This window comes from Megascapheus bottae, chromosome 12 (genome assembly GCF_031878675.1).
Source record: "Megascapheus bottae isolate mThoBot1 chromosome 12, mThoBot2.hap1, whole genome shotgun sequence".
NCBI lineage: Eukaryota > Metazoa > Chordata > Mammalia > Rodentia > Geomyidae > Megascapheus > Megascapheus bottae.
The window spans coordinates 53245072-53261102 of NC_143520.1; positions in this window are offsets into that span (position 1 = coordinate 53245072).

Consider the following 16031-nt stretch of genomic DNA (forward strand, 5'->3'; position numbering starts at 1 on the left):
GTGTGTGTGGAATTACACAAGTGGTACCTAATATAGCACCTACCTTGCAAGTACAAGGATCTTCATTCAAGTACCACAACCACTACCACCACCACCAACACACACACACACACACACACACACTCACACACTCACCACCAACACCAACAACACCAACACACACACACACCACCACTACCACCACCACCACCAACAACAACAACAACAATAGTAGTAACTGGTAAGTGCCTCTTATAGAGAATAAAGTACTCATCATACATGCATGAAACTTACCTATTTAAATTTAAAACCAGAAAAGAACTAACAATTCATAGTAAAAACATAAAAGATATAATTGCCCACCTCCATCTGTTCCAAAATAAAATTCTACTTTTATGCAAATAGTTTCTTTTTTTTCCAGTGCAGGGGCTTGAATTGTCCTTGAGCTCTCTCAAGGCTAATTTCTGTGAATGTGGTACCCAGGGATTGAACCCAGGGCTTTGTGCATGCTAGGCAATCAATCTACCACTAGGCCAAACTCCTAGCTAAGTTAAATGTATTATAAATAAAGATATTATTTAGCTTACCAAGATTAGACATCACTTAAATAGTCACACTTTACCTTTTATCAATTATATAGACATCACTTACATAGTCACACTTTACCTTTCTTGGTTTTATACAGTGTATATGTAATGTATGTTACTAAAGAATTCTTTACACACCAATCAATTTAAATTTTCATTTGATAATTTATATAAGTGCTTGCCATGTTTTTCTGAAATCTAAAGTCCACAGAATGTCTAAGCTAAATGAGACTTTCTGGATCTCCTACATGGGGTCAATCCTCCGTAAAGCTCCTATAAAGCTCCCTTTACTAAATTCTATTTGCTTTTTTTCCTGTGAGGCATTCTTTATTTCCTAGAGCCCCTAAATATTACTTTCAAACTTGTATTACTTTGTTGCACTAAAATGTAGTTACTTATAACAACAATTAGTATTGTAGGAGGAAAAAAATATATTTCCCATCTTCTTGGAAGTATGGCTGAAATTCTTGTATTCTTAAATTTCTTATTAATGTCAGACTAATAAGAAAAAAAACATAGAATTCTAGTTAATATAAGTTTTCCATAATACATAATCATGCGAAAGAAAATGAAGATGTAAGTCAATGGGATATATTTTTATGCTTAAACCTGATGAACAGTGGACAGTTAAGTGGTAAAATGATTGGATGACAAAAGTATCAGATATCATAGTGATAATACATGAGAGCTGAGCAAAACCTGTACATTCCAATTTTCTTGGCTTATTTATATCCTCGGACACCTCATCACTGAATACAGAGGGCACCTGTGGAACAAGATTCTGATCACCTGCCCCAGAGGAAGAAGGCTGAGGCCAAGAGAGACATACACACTTTGTGGTTTTCATGAATGTCAGGAATCAATATCTTACAAGAGCAGGGGATTCTACCTATCATTCTACCTATCTAACTTAGTAGCAATGATATGCGCTCAATATGAAGCTACTTGATCTGAAGACAACACATGAGGTAGTAATTGAAGAGCTTATTAAAATCAGTAAACAAAGGAGTACAACAGTGTGAGTTAAGAGCATTGTATCTTGTTTGTATTCCAGTATCACCTTGGAGAGAGCAGCTTTCTGAAGTTGCATGCCATTAAATAAACAATGACAATATGTGTACTGAGGAAATCTTATGACTGGTTTTTCAGATTTTCCCATGTGAGTTGTGTCCATTTTGAAATAGAAATTTAGATATACTTGAAACTTAATGTCATAAAGAGTTAAACTTGTTTTGATATAGAAAATCCATTTTATAGAAACTTAACTATATGAAAAACAATGATGATGAGACACATTTATTAAGATCACAGTGTTTTTGTTACTCAAAGTCAGTTGCTTATACCTGTCCCCTAGATCATCTGCTAGTTGAACATAAATGGGTTAGGAAGGAAATGAAAAATACTAAAGAAAAATAATTACAACTAAAATAGAAGAATGGATTCATTTTTCTCATTAAAAATAAGAAATGATTAATGTCATTTCTTTTCATAACTAAATTAATATATGTGGAAGAACATAAAACAGCAATGCATCAAATTCCAATCAAAAGGGATAAAATGAAAGAACACAAATTAAGTCACTTATTATACCTGTCAATTATTTACATTAGAAAACTGGCTTAGAAATTGCACCTAGCAACCCCTTTTAAAAAATTTCAACTATGCAGATGTGCACATAGTTAATTCTATTTTCCCATTAAGCAATGTGCTCTCTGTCTCTGCTTCTGTCCTCCCTGTCTCTCTCTTTCTCTATCTGTCTGTCATGTCTCTTTCCTCTTAAATTTAGGCCTACATAGTATATCTCCTGAGCATTCATTGAATTTTATCAACAAAGATTAGAGACTTATTCTAGCTGGAAATCCTATTATCTTGCAAGATAAAAGGAAATGTATCCTTGGTCACTGTCTACAAAACTCCAGGGATTTACTATGAGTGAGCGAAAAAATCCAATTAATTCTCAGTTTCCTTGTCAATCAGATGAATCTTTAGTCACTTGAATTCATATTTTTGCCACTATTTCATAAGGAGTTTTATTTTAATTTAGAAGAAAATTGATTTAGCTTGATTTGGCTGAAAGTAAAATGATTTAAAATGAGAAATACTAGCATAGAAATATTTTAGTGCAAGTGTTTTCATATCTAATAAAGAACAAGATGGTATCCGTTTTTATAAATTATGTAAGATGGAATCATTTTTTCAGAAGACTTCTTAAAAGATCTGATGTGTGTGATTTTCAGAATAATCCAAATTTTACATCTCCATTAATAAACACATTATACCAGTCATGTTTATTAGTACAAAACATTCTCAACGTCCCCTCCCCCATTCCCATTGCTGTGCATAAACACTTACAGATAAAAATGCACATAGGCACCTACAGAGATGCCTTTGCACCAGTTCAGATAAAGCTCCTGAAATCTGAGCAAATGAAACTAGCTGATAAGGACAGAAAGAACAATGTGCTATGTGTCTTTGTCAAAATCCTGGTGCCATTGTGAGCATAAATAATGACAGAATATTTGTGAAACAACTACTAGACACATAGCACATTTAGGTAAATGCCTCTATTAGTAGTATTATTCATAAAAGACTTTAGCTTTCTTTCTTGGCTTTGGGTAAGAAAAATTGAAATAAATAGCAATTTGATATGTCAGACTCTCCACAGTATTTTAGAATACCATGTGGTGTGTTATAAAGGCAAATGGAAAATATATAAACAGGATTCTTTTTTCCTTTCCTTCAAAATTTCTTTGATATTTTTCATGGGAAAGAAATCCTTTTGATGGTTAAATAATCTTCCTGTCATTTTGGCTGAAACATCACCACTGAGTAAGGTCAGTTTTCCAGCTTGGAGGAGCCAGGAGATGAGCCTGCCTGACATTGGTGTCAGCAAACTCACAACTATAGAACCTTCACAGTTGGTTAAACAAGTTTTATGCATTTATGTACCTAAGCATGAGATTTGTTTGCAGTTGCTTTAGTGGCTTGCAGTGATGACTGTCTCATCCCCTTCTGATTTAGTGGTAATCTCATCATAAAACTATTTCTGTCTCCTTTGCCTCCACCATTGCCAAGAGGTATGCATGACATTCCCTCAAATTCATAATCCTAACATCTTCACACGATGAAATTCTATGCTTCTTCAGAGAGAATGACATTGCCCCATTTGTAAAGAAATGGAAAGAACTGAATAAAAAACATGTTAAGTGAAGGCAGCCAGGTCCAAAGAAATATAGGTTGCAGTGTTTCGCATTTATAACAACTAGAATATGTCTATGATACTCTTCGCAAGGGATCTCAATAGCCCAATCGCTAAGTGCATAAGACTATTTCTATAATGAAGCATATCAACTCCACAAATTGGAAACAAGAGGTTCATGTTATGACCCGTATGCAGTTATTTCTACCATGTGTGTGTGTGTGTGTGTGTGTGTGTGTGTGTGTGTGTGTGTGTGTGTATGTTAGTTTTCTGTACCTGTTGTCTTTGTAAAAGTTTATTTGATCCATAGAGGGTAAAGGGAACCATAGAAACAGCAGGGCTAAAGATGAACTAATAGAGGGGATTCTGGGAAGATGGCAGAGGTTCCACTTAAGTCTAACTGAGCTCAAGACACCAGTTTTAGCATTATAGCGGAAAGTTTATAGCTAATGAGTGACAGTAAGTAAGCTGTAGTAGCACAGAGATCTTGGACAAAGAGGAAAAAGCCTGCTTAGGAAGACAATTTTTTTGAGGGTGGGGGTGGGGGGGAGGGAAATGGGGACCAAGACATGAGAAAGGGTATCAATGTATGTGAAGTAATGCACCTTCCATCTGGTGAATGTAATGTAACCCTTCTATTAATTACAATAAAAATTATATGGAAAAAAACCCCGAGATACACAAGGCCATGTAGGATGAAGCTAAATAAAAGGATCTCCAGGATATGGAAACAAGAGCCATATAATGTGTGATTGTTGTTTCTCATCTCTTTTGTTGTCTCTTGGTTATTCTTATATTGTTACAATATCTTACCTTGTTATCTGCTATATTGTATGTATGTTTATTTGTTTATTTGAAATAGGAAAGTGAAGGGGGAAACAAGATGAGAGATTGGGGGAGGGAAATGGGGACAAAAACATGAGAAGGGGCATGAATACGTTTGAAGTAATACACCTTCTATCTGGCGAATATTACTGTAACCCTTCTATTAATTGCAATAAAAAAGAAAAAATAAATAAATAGCAAGGTTTGAGACATAATAGCTAATTCCTGATTAACTACCAATTAAATTATGCTCTACTATACTGATGCCTGAAAAGCAAGAATTTTAAAGTCAAATATAGCCCAAAATAATAACATTTTACTAGCAAATATACATGCCAAAACTGCTCTAAAAATTGCTATCAACCTGTATATTTATAGACAATAATTCTTACACTCAATATTATTTGTTTGTGTTCTTCTGTTTCTAAAGACTTCATTGCATCAAAGTTATCGTTTTATTAGGCAATAAAATAACTTAAAATAAAAAAAGAAGACAACGTTGAGTCCACACTGGCAGCTGTGGCAGTGGTGGCAGTGGTGGTGGAGGCTGCAGTGGTGGAGGCGGCAGCTGATCCCCAAAGCAGCTGTGCCAAGACAAAGCCACTGGAGCCTGAGCGCTCAGCGCCTCACCTGCAGCACAGGACAGGTGAGTAACAGCAGAAATCTTCATCCTGCCAGCTACAGACAGATGCATAACAGAAATTCAACAGTTTTTGTTATTTAACAAAGTGGAGCACACAAAATACCAGCTCCTTTGGGACACAGCAAACACAGTACTCAGAGGAAAATTTATAGCTCTGAGTGCCTACATTTAAAAATTGGAAAAATCTCAAACAAACAATTTAATGGTGCACCTTGGAAAAAGAGCAGCAAACCAATCCCAAATGCAGTAGAAGGAACCAAATTATTAAAAATTGAATCAAAATTAAATGAAGTAAAGTCCAAAAAAATCATAGAATCAGCAAAACCAAGAGTTGGTTCTTTGAAAAAATTAACAAAATTGACAAACCTTAAGCAAATCTTACAAAAAAAAAAACAACAAAAACTAGGGAGCACATCCAAATAAACAAAATCATGGATGGGAGTAGAAATATCATGACAGAAATTACCAAGACCCAGAACATCATAAGGGAATACTTCTCAAACCTCTATGCCATTTGATAAAGAGATGGATGAATTTCTAGCCAATATTGACATACCCAAACTGAACCAAGAAGTTGTAAGCCAACTAAACACACCTATTTCAGGTAATGAAATAGAAATGGCAATAAGAGACTTCCCAGCCAATAAAAGCCCAGGACCTGATGGATTCACAGCTGAATTCTATTTGATAGCAGACACTACACCAATACTCCTCAAACTCTTCAATGAAATGGAAAGCAAAGGGTCTTTACCAAACTCATGCTGTGAAGTCAGCATTACCCTCATCTGAAAATCATACGTGGGCTCATTAAAGAAAGAGAACTATAGACCCAATTCTTTGATGAATAGTGATGCAAAACTTCTCAAAAACTACAGGCCAAGTGTCTTCAACAACTCATCAATACGTTATATATTACGATCAAATATGATTCATCACAGGGATGCAAAGCTGGTTCAATATTCGCGAGTCAATATAATTCATCACATCAACAAGAGCAAAGACAAGAATCACATAAATTTCTCAACAGATGCAGAAAAAGCACTGACAAGATCCAACACCCCTTAATGCTAAAAGCTCTGGAGAAGCTAGGAATCCATGAAACATTCCTTAGTATAATAAAGGCTGTGCATGACTACAGCAAGCATTATAGGCAATGGCAAAAAGCTAAAGCCATTTCCTCTAAAATCAGAAATGAGACAAGGATGTCTGCTCTCTCCACTCCTCTTCAATATACTATTAGAATTCCTAGCAAGAGCAATAAGGCAAGAAGCAAAAATAAAGGGGACCTGAAGAGTGAGAAGTGTAATGGGATTGTTATTAAGAGCACATAAGTCATTGGCTCTCAAAAAGACTGGCTGAAAAGATTATTTTGCCTGGGAAAAATATTCATCATGAATTCTTAGCAATGATTAGCTTAATTATTGCTTAAGTCCATTAGATTGCACAGAGAAGAAAAACTACCAACAGAGGGCTGGGAGTTTGGCCTAGTGGTAGAGTGCTTGCCTAGCATGCACGAAGACCCGGGTTCAATTCCTCGGTACCACATACGTAGAAAAAAGTCAGAAATGGTGCTGAGGCTCAAGTGGTAGAGCTCTAGCCTTGAGAAAATCCAAGGACAATGCTCAGACCCTGAGCTCAAGCTCAGGACTGCCAAAAAAAAAAAAAAAAAAAAAAAACCACCAACAGAAATTACAAGCACATACTAGAATAACTTGAAAGTTATCTGTGAATACAGACCTTTGGATACTTTCAGATGTAGTAAACATTATTAAAAGTAAGGAAATATTTCGATTAATGAATCCTTAGAAATATCTATTATCATCTTTAGAGACATCTATTATACTTGACTTTTATAGAAGAATTCTTATTTAATAGACAAGCACATCTAAATGCAAACCAAGCCAGAAATGTAAAACATAGTTAATATGTATCCATTTTCAATTAATAATATAACTTCAAATAATGTCAACCTGTATGATTATTCACAAGTCAATAAACTAACCTCAAGAAGGTCTATCAATTTCCCCAATATAAAACTACAACTTACTTGACTTAATTCTGTCATTATTCTAAAAAATGCTTTTAAAACAGAAGTTGTGTAGAAAGTATTCATTTGGTCATATGTAAAGATGAAAGTAGGCATTAAAAATCAGGATTCTCTTGAGGAACTCCTTAGAAAAACAAAAAGAAAAGAATGAGAATATTTTGGAAAATGCAAAGAGAAATCCAGAGAGAAAGATGCAACATGCTTCTCCTGGAACTCTCTCTGTACAATGACAATGCAAGAGGTATGCTTTTATCACCAAATTAAGTAACAAAATGCCTTGGATTTCATTTCACAATCTTTCACATTCCATCTTTGCTCCTGGATCATACACACACTCACTGGAGGAAGCAAGCAATCAAGTCATCCTTTATCGTGGGTCCTTTATAGTAAATCCTTCCAACAGCCACATGTAGAAGCTGAGAGGAGAAACTCCCACACTTTAGGTAAGTTCAGCCTTGACCGAAGCAATAATATCATGAGAGTACCATGAGGAACCATTGTTGGGTTAAACCACCCCTGGATTCCTCATCCTCACAAAATGTATCAGATAAAAGATCTTTAGTTGTTTAGGACGTTCAGCTTCGGAGATATTTGTTTTTCAGCTGCAGACAACAAATACAGACAGATGTAAAACTAAGGAAAATAGACTTCAGAGTTAGCCCTGATTGCTTTCTTTCTGATCTGATGCAGAAAAGTAGAGCTTGTAATTATGGAGGTAATAACTTTTTCTTTCTTTTGCCAGTCCTGAGGCTTGAACTCTGGGCCTAGGCACTGCCCTTGGGCTTTCTCAAGGCTAAAGCTCTACCACTTGAGTCACAGCACCACTTCCGGCTTTTCCTGTGTATGTGGTTCCAGGAAATCGAACCCAGTGCTCTGTGAATGCAAGGCAAGCACTCTACTACTAGGCCACGTGAGGCCTAAATTAATTTTGAAGTCCGATGAACTTCAGTAAAAAGTTACTTCTAAGCAGTCTCCATTTTGTAAAGTTCTGAGAAATCCCCTAACTGCCTCTTCTCAGGAAAATTGTAAGATGCTTCATCATTTGTTTACCCAGACAGCTAGCAAGGACATTCAAAGGTAATCTCTAGAACTGCGGCTGTGACCCACAGCTAGCAAGGACACCTAAAACTAAACTTCTGTGGGAAACCATAACATAAGAAATTGTGAAATGTCTCTATGTAAAAGTTAACTAAAATATGAGGCTATGAGAATGAAAACTAAAATTTGTGTATTCTGTACTATAAAAGCTTTGCTAATTCTGTACTCGAGGGTCTCCAAGTCACTGGTTTCTAAGGGGCAGAGGACCAAACTCAAGCTTTCTAATAAATGGTTCTTTGTTGCTTGCATTTGCTGTGGACTCTGGTAGTCTTTCCGGGCGACTGGGAACTTTGGGTTCAACAGCCACACTCCGGCCCAGGAGGTAATAAACTATGGAGAGTCACTCTAAAGAACAGTTTTGATTGGTCCAGTTACAAAGAGAAGATAAATGAAAAGATTTGGTAGAACTGAATGAGTTGTACCCATTAATTAATCTGTTGCCACTAAACAGGAATTTTATTAATTTTTATTAACTTTGATTTTTTTAAGCAAAATAATCACGAAATTAAGGTAGATTTTCAGAAGATTACCAGAGCAATGGCAAGTTCTTTAATATATTTCCAGGAATATTTTATGAGCTGAGGTGAAAAGTTCAGTTTGTTCTGAAGTAGAGCAAAGTAGAGCTGTTAACAGGTGGATCACAACTGCTATATAAGAACACAAAAGTCAAGGTGAGTCCTGTATAATAAGTAATATTTTATGTTTTTTTTAAAGGATAGGAAAAGGAAATGAAGAAGTCCAAAGGAGAAATGAAGCTGAACACTAGTGGCTCAGGACTGTAATTGTAATTAATCAGGTCGCTGAGAACTGAGATTTGGGGTTCAAATCCAGATCAGGAAGGGAAGTCCCTCTGAAACTGTTACCTATTATTAAGCACCAGAAAACAGGAAGTGGCTCAAAGTATTAGAGCATTAGCCTTGAGCAAAAGAGTTTAAGGACAGCACCTAGAGCCTGAGTTCAAGCCTCACAACTGAGTAAAAGGAGAGAGACACAGAGACAGAGACAGAGATTGAGAGATAGACAGAGAGACAACGAGAAATGAGAAAATGTATATATAATTTTTGTGTGTTCCAAGGAAACCAAATACTTCATACATGGGTAAATATCAATTATTAGAAAAGTGCTCTTTAAATGATATAAGTGAGAAATGACACAAGTGAGAAATGATACAAGTGAGAAAATGATACAGGTACTTTAGTCACACAGTTGGGAAGGTCCAGAGCTGGGATCTGGGTAGAGATGCATCCAATAATACTTTCTAACACATTGCACTCTTCTATGATGCCTGAAAGCTGTGTTTGTCAGCAGTCACTATAATTGCAAATCAGGTTTGCCAAGCAAGGTTGAATCAGATAAGACTTTTACTTTGCTTCCTAACTGGGAGCTAGATTGTCTCTGTTGGGGATGATGCTCCAACTCAATTAAGCTGATGCCATATGATCAGTTTCATAGAAATCCATTATCTCAGTTCAGTGGCTGAGCCTGCCACGTTTTAGAATCTATCAAAATATTCAGTCTGATATAAATAGTGATATACTATGTATATAGTATTTTTATAGCATCATTGAAAATAAACACCAGAAAATGTTTTTTATGCTTTGTGAATCACATAAGGCAAGGTAGGAAAGACATTTCACTTGTCAAATGTCCACATGGGAATGATTAAATTAATTTGTTCAATGGAAGAGATTTGTTTTAGGCAAGAAAAGTTGAAATTTTTACCTAGGTCCTTGGCTCTAAATGAATTTTAGCATTAATAACAACCTCAATTCACCAGAGTAGAGAATATCCAAATATATTTATATTATATGAATTATATTGCATTGATAAATGGTTGTTTTTTTATATTGCCCCACTTTTTCCCAATGGGCTACATTCTCACTTTCTTTCATGATGAAAAGTAAACAAAGTCTTAAAAATAAATGTGCTACTCCTTGAGACATATTCTACAAAAATTTACATTTCCAAATATGTTTTGACCATGGTGTTCTAAGTGGGGCTTGGATATATGAATAAATAGTGACCTGGGTGTGAATTCTGCAGTTGGACTCATTGTGAACTGAAAGGGGCCTCTTGCAGGTGCTTTCTGTGCAATGTGACCATCACCTCCACGAGGATAAGGGTCAAATTGAGTAATATTTTTCGGTTGGGTGGCTATTTGGCCAAACACAGCCTCACCTGATCTGTACCACACAATATACCATATGATTTTCAACAATTGCTTATGCCAATTCTGTATGCTGTTGAAGTCCATATGTAATTAATGGGACAAGAAAAGAAAAGGACAACCAAATATACCACTGGTCAGAATTTCCTAATCAGAACACTGTGAATCTAGCTGCATACCTAGGGTACATGCTCAGTGTGTGTGTGTGTGTGTGTGTGTGTGTGTGTGTGTGTGTGTGTGTGTGTGAACTCAGGGCTTGGATTCTGTCCTTGAGTTTTGTTTAGTTTCTCCCTTGAAGACTAGCATTCACCATTAGAGTCAAGACTTCATTTCCAGCTTTTTGTGCTTCCTTGGAGATAACACTATCATGAATTTTCCTGCCTAGGCTTGCTTCACACTGGGATCTTCCAATCTCAGCATCCTCAGTAGCTAGCATTACTAGGATTTTAGGCACAAGGCACTGGTACCTGAGAAGTACCCATTTCTGTAGATCACTAGGAAAGTCCCTGTTGGGTGCTACCAGATATCAGGCGCTGTTTTCACCTAAAAGCCCAACAAGCAAGTCCTTGAAAAAAATATAATAAAACTCATAAAGCAATCGAGTCACCAAGTCAGCCTGAAACCATGACTATACCCTTATCAATTTTTCAGGTAGCTGTGCTGAATTTGTAATCATTAGTAAAGAATTTGAACTTCATGAAATCTCCGTTGTCTCTATTCTTTCTTACATACACACACACTCTCACTCATGTGCATAGACACATTCACACACATTCACACATTCACAAACATACTGAGAACTAGAATTATGAACACATTACAGCAATAATATATTTTATTCCACTAACTTAAGAATTGCTAGTAGTATCACATGACAAGCTCATGTATAATATGAAATATCCCTTTGAAACTACAATTTTATAGAAGCAAAAAGTATCTGATACAATTGAATACTTATAAAACATTGCATAAATTAATATCCTTTTAATAATAAATCATAACAATGATTAGAAATGTATTTAAACAAGGCCTTCTGTGTAAGAAAATGTCTAAAGTCCAGACTCAAATTACAAATTATTGGTGTAAAACATGATGGAAACTTATGATTTTACACTAGAAACATACTCTCGGCCAGTTGAGCCAGTTCTCTGCAGTTAATTTAATGCAATACATTTACTATGATTGAATATTAAATGATTTAATTTAAATTTCCCACTTACATAGTCAAAATTCATTTCTTCTTCTTCTTCTTCTTCTTCTTCTTCTTCTTCTTCTTCTTCTTCTTCTTCTTCTTCCTCTCTCTCTCTCTCTTCTCTCTCTCTCTCTCTCTCTCTTCTCTCTCTCTCTTCTCTCTCTCTCTCTTTCTCTCTCTCTCTCAATTTCTGCTTGAATTCAGGTCTTCATGCTTACTGGGTAATATGTTCTATTGATTGGACATCACTTTCAACCCTTTGTGCTCTGGTTATTTTGAGATCCTCTCTATCCTTTTTACCACTTAGTTTGTACCATGATCCTATTATTTGTGTTTCCCATTTAATTATCTAAGATAAGAGGCTTAATCTAACACCTATGTATGAATTGAGATTGGAGTCTCATGAATACTTTGTCTACTCTCAAATCATGATCTTTCCAGTCTCAGACGTCCAAGTGGTTAAGATTCCAGACATGAGCCACTGACAATTAACAAAATTCATTAACATGGAAATGATTGAACTGGTATCTTTGCACATTGAAAGTTCCATAGACAAAATATTTTGTTAATTTCTGTTCACACTTTATACCACCAACCTTATTTACTCTTCAAATAACTCTATGAAGGTAAAAAAAAATGTAGTAATAAGAATATGAGTGATTGTGTGTGTGTGTGTGTGTGTGTGTGTGTGTGTGTGTGTGTGTGCATGTGAGCATATGTATTTCAGTTAGTCTATCAGTTGTCTATTTTAGGTGGGAGTTTCAGAGAAACTGACTCAATGATAATTCTGTCCAAGTGTATCCTAATTTTTCCAACTTAATCTTGAATATATAACAAGTACCATGACTATAAGGCAGTGCAATTAAACCACAAACGAGGTGTATTTTGCTGTATGAAACTACAGCTGATCTCCAGCTGATCTCCAGATTCTACTCGCTCCATCATTCATTAAAACTTTCAGTATTTGTTTTGACTAGCTGACTCTCGTATGGTAGATACTATAATCATCTAGGGTTACAATGGTGTTTAAGATTCAATCATTTCTCTTCAGTGAGCCAGAATCAAGATTGTGAAGGACAGATTGTGAGAATAATAAGCATACCAGTGAGAGCAAATAAAACTCAAACTAATTAAATCAGTATATGTGTTGTCACTGATGAACCGTGTAATCTTAATAGGATTTAGATATAGAGAAAATAAGAGGGAAAATGGAACAATCTACCTCCAAACATAAACTTGAGTGTGACTGGAGAAGTCATTATCAGCATTTCAGTTGAGAAAGATCACTGGTTAGAGCAAGGTACATGGTTGGATGCATCATGCAAAAGAACGAAGAGAAGAAGGGGAGAATGCAGGCAAGAATTCAATGCATATCCTAGAATATTAAGAAGAGTGAGGGAAATGGTGTGTAGGGGAGGGAAGTGTTAAAATGTTGAAAAGGGTGGTATTGAGCAATAGGCATTATAATTATAAATCGATTTGTTAAATGGCTACTCTTTTCTGCCAATACTTAAAGTTAATAATAACTTTAAAAATTGGATCAAGAAAATTAGGACTTATGGCAAAGAGAAAATAGTGAGCTAAGCTTAGTGATATTATGAATAAAAAGAAGAAACATTAAACTTAAGAGTTAGACTTACAGAAAGGTGAAGCAATATTGACTTGAGTGAGAAAGAATTCAGGTTTCAGATTTGGGGAGCAATATTACAATGATGAGTAAGAAAATGAAGGAGTGCTTCAGGTTATGTCCCTTACATAGAAGAGTGGCTGGAATTCAACATCAATTTATTCACTTTTGTAGATAATGCTTCTGAAGAGTCATGAGATATTTAATCCCAGGTGATTATTATACAAACTACCAGGTAGGGGTGGCACTTAAAACTATTGAAATGGTTGGGTTCAGTCAAAGATGGTATAGGATATATATTAATTCTATTGGACAGATTACTAAGAACAAATAAGAGTAATGTATGTGCATACTCAAGGGAAATATCAAAACTTACTTAAGTTTAAAATAATGTAGATGAAATTATCTGCTAATTGTCAGGAAAGGAAAATTTGGGCGTATAATCTTATTGACGTGACCTTGTCTGGAACCTGATTTAAGATGTTTAGGGATGAATGAAATTTTCAGTTGGACGCCAGGCCATCACTACTTTCCTTCATCTCCTTGAATATTTCAAACACAAATTTGGTGCCCAAGTTGAAATGCCTTTTGGTAAAAGAATAGACTTTGGAATTTTACCTCTTACTTCTTAACTCCACAATTTACTAGCCTGAGAGTGTGCAGCTATTGAAATAAATCTTATCTCTTTTAGGTTCCATGTTGCTTTTTATTAGAAAATTAAATACAAAACTGTCTTTCCTACAGAGTTGTAGTAAGTAAAAATAAAGCAATGCATGAGAATGTGCTTTATAAGCTCAAATGGGCTCCAAATCTGGTATTAGTAAAGATTTGTGAGTCCTATCTCCTATCTTTTTCATTCTTTACCATTTGTGTATGTGTGTGTGTGTTTAATCTCTTTGTTTTAGTTCTTTATTTTCAAATATTGCAATAAATACACAATAATGAGTACTTTAGCTGCATTCTGTGTCTTAATTTCTAAGTAAATATCCACATGATAAGAGAAAATATGCTGCATTCCTGAACAATATTAATACCCCACATCATTATGAAAGTTGCTGGTTTGGTGAGCATGCACATGGGTCTTATTTATATCTTTAAGACTTCTCAATCATTACAAAGACTAATTCAAACTTTCTCTAAGATGGAGTTGTCTACAGGGACTGGGAAATCCAGAGATTTTCTTTTTTTTTTTTTTTACCATGCCACCATTGGCCTGAGGGAGGACTTTTGGAAATAACCTTACAATTCTCTAGGTTCGTTGGATCATGAATCTCTGGTGACCTTCACTCAAATGCACGTGTACAAAACTTTCATGTATACTTCCATTTCTTACCCATATTGCCTCACTAGTTCAGATAACCACATTTGAGCAATGAAAAATACCTTTCAAAAGCTTTCAAAAGCTACATACAACACACAAGGCAATGACTTTTTTTTTTTTTTGTTACTCATAGAGCTTGAACTCTCAGACTGGGCATTGTCCCTGAGCTCTTCAGCTCAAGGATGTTGCTCTACCACTTGAGCCACAGCATCACTTTTGATTTTCTGGTGGTTAATTAGAGATAAGCGCCTCAAGGACTTTGTGCCTAGGCTGGCTTTGAACTGTGATCCTCAAATCTCAGCCTCCTGAGTCACTAGGATTACAGGCATGAGCCACCACTGCCAGGCTGGCAATATTCTTTTATAACTCATTTTATAAGTTATTTAATTATAACCATAAATGACTCACTAAGTATAGATAGTTTTAAATTTTAAAAAATCCACTAATTTCCTTACTATTTCCAGAAAAAGAGACAATGATATGTATTTCAATGTGCAAATATTATACTGGCTCACATCAGTCTTCCTTATTTCATCTGGGTTACACACCTGAAATCATAGCAATGCAGAGGAGAAAAATAGAAGGAACACAGTGATATTCCAGCCCTAGCAAAATTCAAGAGGTTACCCCTTTTTTAAAACTGTATTTTATTATGGAGGTAACATATAGAGGGGTTAAAATTACATTCATCAGGTAATAGGTACATCATTTCTTTTTTTTTATTGTCTCAGTAATGTATAGAGGGATTTCAGTTATATTGTCAGGTAGTAGGTGTATTACTTCTCACACATTGATACCCCTTCTCATGTTTTTTTTTTCCCTTCTCATGTTTTTGTCCCCATTTCCCTCCCCCACTACCTCCCAATCATCTTGTTTTCCCCCCTTTACTTTCCTATTTTGAATAAACAAATCATGCATATACAATAGGCCAGATAGGGCTGGGAGTTTGGCCTAGTGGTAGAGTGCTTGCCTAGCATGCACAAAGACCCAGGTTTGATCCCTCGGTATGACATATGTAGCAAAAAGCCAGAAGTGGTGCTGTGGCTTAAGTGGTAGAGCCCTAGCCTTGAGAAAATCCAGGGACAGTGCTCAGGCCCTGAGCCCAAGCCCAGGACTGGCAAAACAACAACAACAACAACAACAAAAACAATAGACCAGATAATAAAGTGAGATACAATAACACTATGAGATTAACCAAAGGGCAAAAAAAGAGATGAGAAATAACACAGTGTATTAAGAAAAACAATCACACAGATTAAGCTCCTAGAGATTCTTTCATTTAGTCAAATCCTATATGATCTTATGTACCTACGTTTTGAGCTATTGTAGTCCTCTGCTATGAGAGT